The following is an 11,190-nucleotide window of genomic DNA, read 5'->3' as shown; positions in this document are numbered from 1 at the left end:
AGAAATGATTAATGCTTGAGGTGACGGAAACCCATTTACCCTGATGAGATGATGCCATGTTGCATGCCTGTATCAAAATATCTCATGTGCCCCATAAATACCCACATCGACTATGTACCTATAAAACTCAATCATTACAAATATTTTTAAAAACCAGTCGCCTCAACCTGTTCCACAATCAGTAGTCATGAACAATAAACTGATGGCTTTATCAACCAATATCTCCTCAATCCAAGAAACGTGCACACTAGCTGCAATGCAGGCCACAGCTCTTCCAGTGATGGATAGCCAAACAAAGGCAGCACTAATGAAAAATTAATGAAAACAGTTACTTCCATAAGAAAAATGATCTGTTTTCTCCCACCTTCGTATTGATTTTTAACCAGCCCTGTAATTGGAATGTATATGTTATCCTAAGGTAAAGGCAGGCAGAGGGGAGCAGAGTGTGTAATCCACTCCAATGTGGGCAGGCTGTCAGCCATGCAATGAAGCTTTAGCTTGAGAAGCATAGCCTCTCCCTCTCATATTCTCTCCACCCAGCTGAAACCTCATCCTCCCAGGCTCTGAGTTCTGAGTCATTCCAAGGTTATGAATACTGAAGACACCCTAATGTTCCTATGTCCATCAGGGAACCCACTTTTGGGATCATCTTCTCCTATAGCATTCAATTGAAATAAATATGACCCCAATCTTCACAGTGCAGGAAGTCCCGTCTCTCCCCCAAGTTCTGAGGAATTCCTTGGAGATTTATCTTTCCCCATGGTCACTTTTCTTTTTTTTGAGACGGAGTCTCAGTCTGTCGCCCAGGCTGTGTAGTGGCGTGATCTCAGCTTACTGCAACCTCTGCCCAGGTTCAAGCGATTCTCCTGCCTCAGCCTTCTGAGTAGCTGGGATTACAGGTGCACACCACCATGCCTGGCTGATTTTTGTATTTTTAGTAGAGATGGGGTTTCACCATGTTGATCAGGCTGGTCTCGAACTCCTGACCTCATGATCCACCTTCTAAAGTGCTGGGATTACAGGCGTGAGCCCCTGCACCAGGACCATAGTCACTTTTTGTATCTCACTCACTCAATTCCAGCCTCAACTCTCCCATCCCCTCTTCTCTCATCTGCTGTGGCTCTCACCGAATCTACCACATTTTGTCACAAGCTTGGATATAGCCCACCTCCTTGCCTCTCCAAAGACACTAACCTAAAGCAGTATTAGGTTAGGATAAAGTTAGTTAAAGCAGACTGGGCGTGGTGGCTCACGCCTGTAATCCAGCACTTTGGAAGGCTGAGGAGGGCGGATGACCTGAGGCCAGGAGTTCAAGACCAGCTGGGCCAACATGGAGAAACCCCATCTCTACTAAAAAATACAAAAAATAGCTGGACGTGGTGGTGTGTACCTGTAGTCCCCACTACTTGAGAGGCTGAGGCACGAGAATTGCTTGAACCTGGGAGGCAAAGGTTGCAGCAAGCCAAGTTTGCACCACTGCACTCCAGCCTGGGCAGCAGAGAAAGACTCCGTTTCAAAAAAACAAAAAACAAAAAAACATAAAGTTAGTTAAAGTAGACTGAGGCAGGTTGGAGGGTAGAATCCTCATTTGCTTTGCTCACCACTGAATCCTAAATGCCAAAGTTCTACTTGGAGTATCATAGGAGCTTATAACTAATAATAGGCCTACAGTATAGACACAGACCTTGAACAACCAAATTCATAGAGACAGAAAGTAGACAGGTGGTTGCCAGGGGCTGAGGGAAGGGAAACATGGGGAGTAATTCTGTAATGAGTGCAAAGTTTCAGTTTAGAAGATAAAAAAGTTCTGGAGAGGCCAGGCACGGTGGCTTATGCCAGTAATCCCAACACTTTGGGAGGCTGAGCTGGACAGATCACTTTAGGCCATGAGTTTAAGACCAGCCTAGCCAACACGGTGAAACCCCATCTCTACTAAAAATACAAAAACTAGCCAGGCATGGTGGCACACACCTGTAATCACAGCTACTTGGGAGGCTGAGGCATGAGAATCGCTTGAACCCAGGAGGCAGAGCTTGCAGTGAGCCAAGATCGTGCCACTGCACTCCAGCCTGGGCGACAGAGTGAGACTCTGTCTCAAAAAAAAAAAAAAAAAAAAAAAAAAAAGAGTTCTGGAGAGGCGAGGCATGGTGGTGAAGGTTGCATAACATTGTGAATATTCTCAGTGTCACTGAACTGTCCACTTAAAAATAGTTAAAATGGTAAAGTCTATGTTATGTGTATTTTACCACAATTTTTAAAATTGAATGAAGCAACGATAGAAGAAAAGAGGAGTGGAGCTCGGTTCTCTTTTATCCTAAAACTAAACATCTGTTCTCAGGACTCCTAAATGTCCCAGCTCGTGGGGTGGCTGCCCGGTCCAGAGCTCTCCCAAGTGAGTGCTGCAGACCTATTTACAACATAGTCCAACTGGAGAGAGTAGAGCGAATTACAACTTCTATTTCTATATGTTAATATTTTCTATTTTAGGGGTGTATTTAAACATATATAATACTATAGAAGCACATGTAGATAATTTAGAAACAACTACATTTACATTGGAAGAATGTTGTCAAAAACTTTACACTCCTGGATTGCGTAATCAACAAACCTTGAAGATCATCATTATTATTAATTTGTATAGCTTTAAGTGGTACAAGTACAGTTTTGCTACATAGATATATCACTTTTGGTGAAGTCTGGGCTTTTAGTGTAACCATCATCTGAATAATATACCTTGTATACATTAAGCAATTTCTCTTATTATGATTTATTTATTTATTTAGAGACAAGGTCTTGCTCTGTCCCCCAGGCTGGAGTGCAGTGGCACCATCTTGGCTTACTGCAGCCTCTACCACCTGGGCTCAAACGATCCTCCTACCTCAGCCTTCTAAATAGCTGGGACTACAGGCACACACCACCATGCCCAGCTAAATTTTTTATTATTTGTAGAAACGAGGTCTCACTATGTCACCCAGTCTGGTCTTAAACTCCTGGGCTCAAGCAATTCTCTCACCTTGGCCTCCCAAAGTATTGGGATTACAGGTGTGAGCCGCTGCTCCTAGACTCATATTATTATTTTTTAATGTCTAGCTCACTTTACTAGCTGCGAGCTCACAGGGACAGGGATCTTCATATGTTTTGTTTTTTGTTTTATTTAGTTTTTTTTTTTTTTTTTTAATTTTTACAGATGGAGGGTCTTGCTATGTTGACCTGGCTGGTCTCGAACTCCTGGCCTCAAACGATCGTCCCATCTCAGCCTCCCAAAGTGCTGGGATTAGAGCATGAGCCACCAAACACCCCGGCCAGATGTTCATACATTTTGTTTATCTGTGTATCCCATACCCCCAGCACAGTATCTGGCATACAGCAAGTTCTCATGGATAGTTGCTGATGAATGAGTTGTGGCTGCTCTTACCACTACTCTCTCCAAAGCAGACACTCTTAGCCCATGACCATACCATGCTGCTGGGGGCTTCCGGCCCACTGGGACATGCTCTCTTCCTCTTTCTCCTCCTTTTCTTTTTTTGCTACACCATCCTACAGTTTCCTAATCTGTAAAATGAGGACATTGGGCAGAATGCTTCCAAAGTTCCTTTCTTTTTTTTCTTTTTTTTTTTTTTTGAGATGGAGTTTCACTTTTGTCCCCAGGCTGGAGTGCAATGGCACGATCTCGGCTCACCACAAACTCCGCCTCCTGGGTTCAAGCAATTCTCCTGCCTCAGCCTCCCGAGTAGCTGGGATTACAGGCATGCGTTACCACGCCCGGCTAATTCTGTATTTTTAGTAGAGACGGGGTTTCTCCATGTTGGTCAGGCTGGTCTTGAACTCCTGACCTCAGGTGATCCACCTGCCTCGACCTCCCAAAGTGCTGAGATTACAGGCGTGAGCCATTGCGCCTGGCCCAAAGTTCCTAACTTTCTGTGATGCTGATTTTCCTGCCTAAATGCCAGCTAGTAGGTTGAAGACATTTCTAAGCCATAACATGAATCTGAATCAGGGATAGACACAAGTCCCCAAGGTGACTTGGGGACTTGGCTTGACTTTTTTTTATCAATATGGGCAAACTGCCGACATCTCCTCTAGGATACCAAAAGCCATGTACATTACAGAATCTCACCAGTCAAGGCCCTTCTGCTGTTCAAAGTAGGTGTCAAGGAAAGGTGGCCCTTTTAGAGGCAGAAAAACAAATTTACATTGAGTTACCATTAAGATCTTGGTTTCACAGAACCCAGGTTTGATGGGAAATCCGTGTTTCCCGACTTGGCTCTGTGTTGGTCTTGCAGCTGGACAATCCCAGGTGGACCTCCCTTGTCCATGCGCACATTCCCGAAGTGACTTGGAGCAATTTTCTCAACCTACCTGCGTCTCATATTTCTCTTCTGATAATCCAAGAAAATAACATTCATTTTGTGGGGCTGCTGGAATAATAAAAAGATGCATACACAGTGAGATCTCCATAAAACAGAACCTTGATCGCAGTATTATATTTTGTTTTCTCAAATGGGAAACAAGAGACTAAATCAGTAGTTTTCAGAGGAATTCCAGAATTCTCAAGAGCTGCCAAAATGGGGCTCCAGGTAGTTCATCCTCCAAGATGCCCCCACCTTTTTTTCCAGCTCTGCTTTTTCTCAGATTTATGGATGTTTATTTCTTTTCAAAAAAAAAGAGGGAGATTCTGCAGATTTTGCTTTAAAAATATTGGACTAGATAAGCAGATAATTTTTAATCCTATGAATCTAATTAAAAGAAAGTAAGATGCCTGAACTCAAACCACTGCGCAGGTGATCTCACCTGACAGAGAAAGTGGGATTGCCCTGCCCCCGAATTTCCCGGTTCCCTTCGCTGGGCTCTGCCCGGAAGAGTTCCCTGTTAGAATCATCTCTGGGACATGTTGGCCATCTCCTAGCCAGGTGGTGGTTAAACACCCACTCTTTGGTGAAATATCTCACACTGCCATCTCTGCCTACAACCGCTCATCCCTAACCACTCACTTTCAAGAAAGAGAGGAGGGAGGAGAGAGTGAGTTATTAGGAAATAATCCGAATACACCCAGGCCTGCTGTCTCTCCCATCTTTCCAATCCAAGTTCAGCCTCGAGCATAGATTGAAAACGACATTGTTCCGGAGTGGTCTTCAAATGCAACAGGCTGTGATTAATGCTCACACTGTCCTTTAAGGCCATGGGGCAGCCTTCTGGACTATTCTCCATGGGCTGGTGCTATCTGAGTTCAGGTCGTGGTGGAAATAGCCTGGTTCACAGGTGTGGAGCAGACTCAGCTTCTTCATTTGTGGCTGAAAAACCTTGGGCAAATAACTTGCATGCTTTAAGCCTTGGTTTTCACCCCTGAAAAATGAAGGTAAACAGCATTCACCTTGCTTATCTCACAGGACTTTTGTGAGAAGCTCATTGAAGACTGGATGTCAGAACCAGATAGAACCACACAGAAGGGAGGTCTGAGGTTACCAGAGACCATCTGAGTCTGCCTCTAGCTGAGGAGGTTGGTGTGGCAGGAAGGGGCCGGGCCATTCTCTGGACACATCCATGGATCCTCTGGCATGAAGTCATTTGGAGAAGGAGAGGATATGGGGCTGCAGGTTCCTACATGATCCATCCTCGCATCTGATCCCAAAGCTCACATTCACAGCTTGCCCAATGCCAGGCAGGGAGGATGAAAGTGTCCTGGCTGAGATTCCATCCAGATACCACTACCTCTTCCAAGATTAAACAGATAGTGCCTCTCACTCCCACAGCCTCTCAAAGCAGAGCTGGCCTTTGGTTCAACAGGGCCCAAGGCAGGAATGGGTGGGGCCCCACCTTCTCCTGCCACTCAAGGTGGGCATGAGGGATCTGCAGGCACAGTCACTTGTTTTGAGGACATCTAGGGTGTGGAAAGCCAGAGAATGCCCATAGAAGAGAGCTAATGACATGGGCCAGGGAGCAAGTGTGACTGAACCAACTGGGCAGGTCCAGTGCACGTGGAGGCACACCTCATTGTCCTGCACTGGCTCTTCTTCCTACTCTGTGTGGCCTTGGGCAAGTCACATCACCTTCTCAGGTTTCTATAGATTAATGGAGTTGGACCAGAATCTTGCTTTTCAGATGGGTGCATTTAGGCCCATTACTCAGTGGCAAAAAGCTACAAGTTACTCATCTTCCCAGAATGCCAATTTTACTTGGAGATTGGAAGAAACAGTTTTTCATTTTCTTAAACAGTTTTATGAGATATAATTCACATCCCATATAATTCAACCATTGAAAATGTATAATTCAGTGCTTTTTAGTGTATTCACAGAGTTTTCCCAGCATCTCCACCATCAATTTTAGATCATTTCCATCACCCCAAATGGGAGAAACCCATTTCCTTCAGCCACCACCTCCCACCACGCAGTCCTTCCAGCTCCTGGCAACCACAAATCCACTTTCCATCTCTACAGGTTTGCCTGTTTGGGACATTTCATATAAACAGAATCATACACTATGCATTCTTGGAAGGCTGATTTTTATATTAAAACAAACAGTTGTGTTATGAAAAGCATGCCAAAATTACATTAATTTTCAAATCACAAAAGACATTTCAGAAATCTCCCGCATGTCTGGCAGCTTCATGCTCAGTCTGAGTCTCCTCTGGGGACAGTAATTCACTCTCCTCTGCCTCCGGGGCCACTTGGTGGAAATTCTGGACGGCACTGGACTTAAGGATCTAGATCCAACCTTTGAAAGACCCCAAGGCTCAGTTAAATAAACCAACAGAGTGATTTTCCAGGAGAAAAAGTCACTACTCATGACTTTCTATTACCATTTTCCTCCTCATCCCCTCATCTTTCCATCTTATCTCACCTCCACACAGAGGTCTACATTTAGAATAACTGAAAAAAAATAAGAAGATGATCCCACTCTTTCAGATTTCCATGTGAAAGAATAACAGGTTGCGGCTGCCCTCCCTGCCCGCTCACCTCGTGCCATTCTTCCAGTCTCTGGGAGGAGCTTCTTCATCTGTTTATTCATTGCAGCCTCCCCGTGCCCAGTACAGAGCCTTGGAATAGGATAGTGAAGCCCAGTTCCAGCTCCACAAATATTTGATGGAAGAAAGGCTGAAGGAAGAAAAGGAGGAAGCAAGGGAGAGGGAGAGAAAAAAACTAGGATTTCAGGATCTGGCCAGCCCTCTATCTCCTCATCTCCACACCGTGCTGCAATGCAGCCCCCTAGGGCTTTGAATTTGCCCACATCAATCACCTGCTTCTCAGAAATCATTACTGCCCCAAATCAAGACAACGAAACCAACTGCTCACTAAGGAATTTGAAAATGAAGAGCTGTGAGTGGGTTGGGGAGGGTTATTAGACCAGGAAGCAGAGCACTTTTCACTGACACAGTGCTTTTGCATATATTATCTCATTTGACCTTCCCAGAAGTCTGGCGAGAAAGCCAAGGCCGGGATTCTGTAGGCTGTTTTGGATGAAAAAAAACAAAAAAACAAAAACTCAGCACTTAGGTAGAATGCAGGACTTTGGCACACACAGGTTCTAGAATCACTTAGCTTTGTTTAAATCTGAGCTCTGGCCCTTGCTATCTGTATGACCTTGGGACCAGTGCCTGACCTTGGTTATGCTAAGGGGCACAGGCAACTGCACAGTGTCATGGGGAGCAGGTGGGACCTCACAGGGAGGAGGGTCTGCAGGTGCCTGGGTCTGTCCTGCACACTCTCAGCATCCTGCTCAGAGCGCAGGCTGTGCTATGCTTGCGCTGGAGGGGAGGGGTCCTGTCCCCCTTGTTCTTCCTTTGTGTTGGGCATAAAGGGAGTCTTGAGGGGGACGGACAAATGGCGCAGGAGTGCAGGGCAGTCTGAGCATAGATGTGGGCTGTTCGGGGAGGTGCTGGGAATGCCAGTTGCCCAGGACATGAAGACAGCAAGCAGGAAGCCACCAGGCCACTTGAGGGTCATCCGTTGAACGATTCGGCACGCCTCTCTGCAACCTCTTGGAAGATCAGTTTCCTCATCTGCCTTCTCAGAGGATTGTGGTGAGGGTCCAAATGAAAAGTACAAGAAGATCTTTTGCCCAGAACCTGGCCTCCAGACAGTACTTGGAAAGGGTCCTGTCCTCAGAGCGAGAAGAGCTGGAGCGGAGACCTTGATCCATGGCCTACGTGTTTGTCCAGGGCCTCTGCAGGGACTCAGGGCTGCCTCCCTGTGCCCAGTGCACTGTGTGCTCCATGCACTTGACCTCAGAGCAGTTTAATGACATCTGTCCCAAGGCACCTGCTGCCCTAGGATACAGAGGTGCTAATTAATGTATTCATGAGGTACAGAGAACCTTTTCTGTTTAATACACACTTATCAGGACTTCACAAATCCAGAGGTTGAAAGGAATTTTCCTGAAAAAATAAATGCACAAACTAAGCTTGTCCGATAGGAATCCACTCCAGCAAAGACTCCTCCTGAGAGCTGCCTGGGTCCCCAGGCTATGAGAGGGCATTTGTCCCATGGAAGGGGCATATGCACCCCACTCTATGCCTCACCTGGAGGGCTGGGGCAGCTCCAGTGAGTAAACCCAAAGGAAATGGCACCCAGGCTGGGCTGAGCACTGACCTGACCACCTCGGGCTTTTCCGAAGGCACTCCAACCTCATGGGATTGGCAGTCAGAGCAGCCCTCTGTCCGTGAAGCCACGATCACAACCTGGTGTTCTCTCGCAGGGCTGCATGGGAAATCACAGAGCACTTTTCCCACCCACTGCCAGTACACCTTCAAAACTGGCTTACCACCGGACGCAGTTGCTGATGCCTTTAATCCCGGCACTTTGGGAGGCCGAGTTGGGCAGATCACCTGAGGTCAGGAGTTCAAGACCAGCCTGGCCAACATGGTGAAATCCCGTCTCCACTAAAAATACAAAAATTAGCCGGCTGTGGTGGTGGGCACCTGTAATCCCAGCTACTTGGGAGGCTGAGGTAGGAGAATCACTTGAACCCAGGATGCGGAGGTTGCAGTGAGCCAAGATCACGCCACTGCACTCCAGCCTGGGCGACAAGAGTAAAACTGTATCTCAAAACAAACAAACAAACAAAATAACTGGCTTACCTTCTTGCTGTGGATAAAGCCGGAGGGCAGAAGGTCCAGTAACATAGGTAATGCTGACCACATACAGCCGCCGTAACTTCTAGGGTCCCGAGGCATCTTTGCCTTCGTAAGGCCCTTCTTCCAAAAAATACTACAAATGTAATTTGAGATTGCATTGATATGAAGATGTCTTAGTTTGTTTTCTGTTGCTTATATCAGAATACCTGAAACTGGGTCATTTATAAAGAAAAGGAATTTACTTCTTTCAGTTACGGAGGCTGAGAAGTGCCAGGTTGAGGAACTACATCTGGTGAGGGCCCTCTTGCTGTTGGGGATGCTGTAGAGTTGCTGCAGGACGTCACACCACGAGGGGGCTGAGCAGGCTAACACGCTAGCTCAGGTCTCTCTTCCTTTTCTTATAAGGTGGCCAGTCCCACTCCCATGAAAATGCATTAACCCATTAATCCTTGAATGGATTAATCCACTCATGAGGGCAGAGCCCTCGTGACCCAGTCACCCCTTAAAGGTTCTACCCCTCAATCCTGCCACATTGGGGATTAAGTTTCAACATAAATTTCGGTGGGGACAAACATTCACAGCAGAGCAGGAGACAAATATAATCCAGGCTGGGTTTACATGTTACATATTATATATATGAATCAAATTTATTTCTTCTTGTGATTTCAAAAGAATTTTAAGTTAAAACATTTTGTAGGCCTTAGGACCTGTGTTTGCTCTTGCTGGAGAAGTTGCCCTGAGACCAGGACAATTCAAGAGCCTACAGCCCATCCTACTTAGGCTGGGCCAGTCACCTACCCTGGGGTGTTTGGTTAGTCAGTTAAAAGAAACTCGTGTTAAAACAGTACATTAGAGACAGGCTTCCTTTAACAAAATCTGAAGCTCCACTGTAAGAATAACACAAAAAGAAATGAAAGAAATCAGATTTGAACGAAGGTGTTTTAAGTTTATGGGTGGCCTTAATAAACACCCGCGTGTACAACCAAGAGGTGAGCCTGGTGTTTGATAATGGCTTTTAGCTAGGAAATGAGTTTGATTTGAAAAAGGGATATTTTGAGAGGATAGAAAGAGCTTCCATTTTATATGGATAGAGAACAAGCCCCTTTATGGTGTTTTACAAAATTTCCTTTAGTCCTCGGTTGCCGGCTGAGTCCTGCCAGGCACGGTGCCAGACCTCGGGGTGAGGACGGCTTGGCCATGTTGTTTGCCTAGAGGGGCTCACCCGGCAGTGGGAATGGATGTGGAGGGCATCTGGATATCATTCTGCAGGGAACAGGGAACCAGCAGAGCAGGACCAGCTACACCATTCATGGGGCCTAGAGCAAAATGAAAGCGAAGGGCCCCTTGTTCAAAAAGTGTTCAGAATGTCATGGCAGCAACATGAAGCATTAAACCAAGTGCAGGGTGCCAGTTAGGGGCCCGGTGTCACTGTACGGGCTGCTGGTCTGGGAAGCTGCTTATCTGGTGCAGTTCGGGGTATGAATCTTGCCTGAACCAACTGCAACCTCCAGTCTAGCCTAGTGTACTTGGATTGTACTTGGAGTGTCTTTATATTATGGCTATATTACTTTCTATTTAAATGTAAGATTTAAAAATATATATTTTGATCTTTTGTGGGATATTGACAAGGTTGTTTCTTTGAAAAAAAGAAAAGTTGTATGTCATTAAATACACAAATTATCCAACTAAACAGAAACTCACTCCAGAGACAACTTCTGCAGAATCTCTTCTCCAGACGGTGAGGCCCAGTCAATGATCCAGGGTCCCTCCCTGCAGCTGGGAAAAGAAGGCATGGAAATTACTGCTGGGGTCAGGAGCTAGCGCTGCCCTTACAGAACAGCAACACAGAAGGTTTAAGTCCTGCCAACAAAGAAGTTTTTAAATTCTCCTTCTACATATTCTACAGCAAAGGTGGCCAAATTCATCCCAAAACTTTCTAAGAAATTCTTTTACTGGCCTGGTGCAGTGGCTAACACCTGTAATCTCAGCACTTTGGGAGGCCCTGGCTCGCAGATCATTTGAGCCCGGGAGTTCAAGACCAGCCTGGGTAACATGGAGAGACCTCGTTGCTACAAAAATACAAAAAAAAGAAAAAAAGAAAAAAAATAGCTGGGCATGGT

General features: G+C 45.9%; 1 long non-coding RNA gene across 2 annotated transcripts; it reads right to left on the bottom strand.

Moving 5' to 3' along the window:
• Positions 1-4,465: 4,465 nt before the first annotated feature.
• LOC108583056 lies at positions 4,466-11,123 on the bottom strand. 2 transcript variants are annotated; one of them, XR_002518656.2, is made up of 4 exons: positions 10,772-11,123; positions 9,074-9,203; positions 6,954-8,693; positions 4,466-6,711 (listed from the first exon to the last, which is right to left on the bottom strand). It is a non-coding gene; the product is annotated as an uncharacterized LOC108583056 (long non-coding RNA). The 2 variants fall into 2 exon arrangements; XR_001897291.3 differs by having other exon boundaries at positions 4,466-8,693.
• Between the last annotated feature and the right edge of the window lie 67 nt (positions 11,124-11,190).

This window comes from Papio anubis, chromosome 19, assembly GCF_008728515.1.
Source record: "Papio anubis isolate 15944 chromosome 19, Panubis1.0, whole genome shotgun sequence".
In the NCBI taxonomy this organism is placed as follows: domain Eukaryota; kingdom Metazoa; phylum Chordata; class Mammalia; order Primates; family Cercopithecidae; genus Papio; species Papio anubis.
This window is presented reverse-complemented; position numbering and strand designations above follow the sequence as displayed.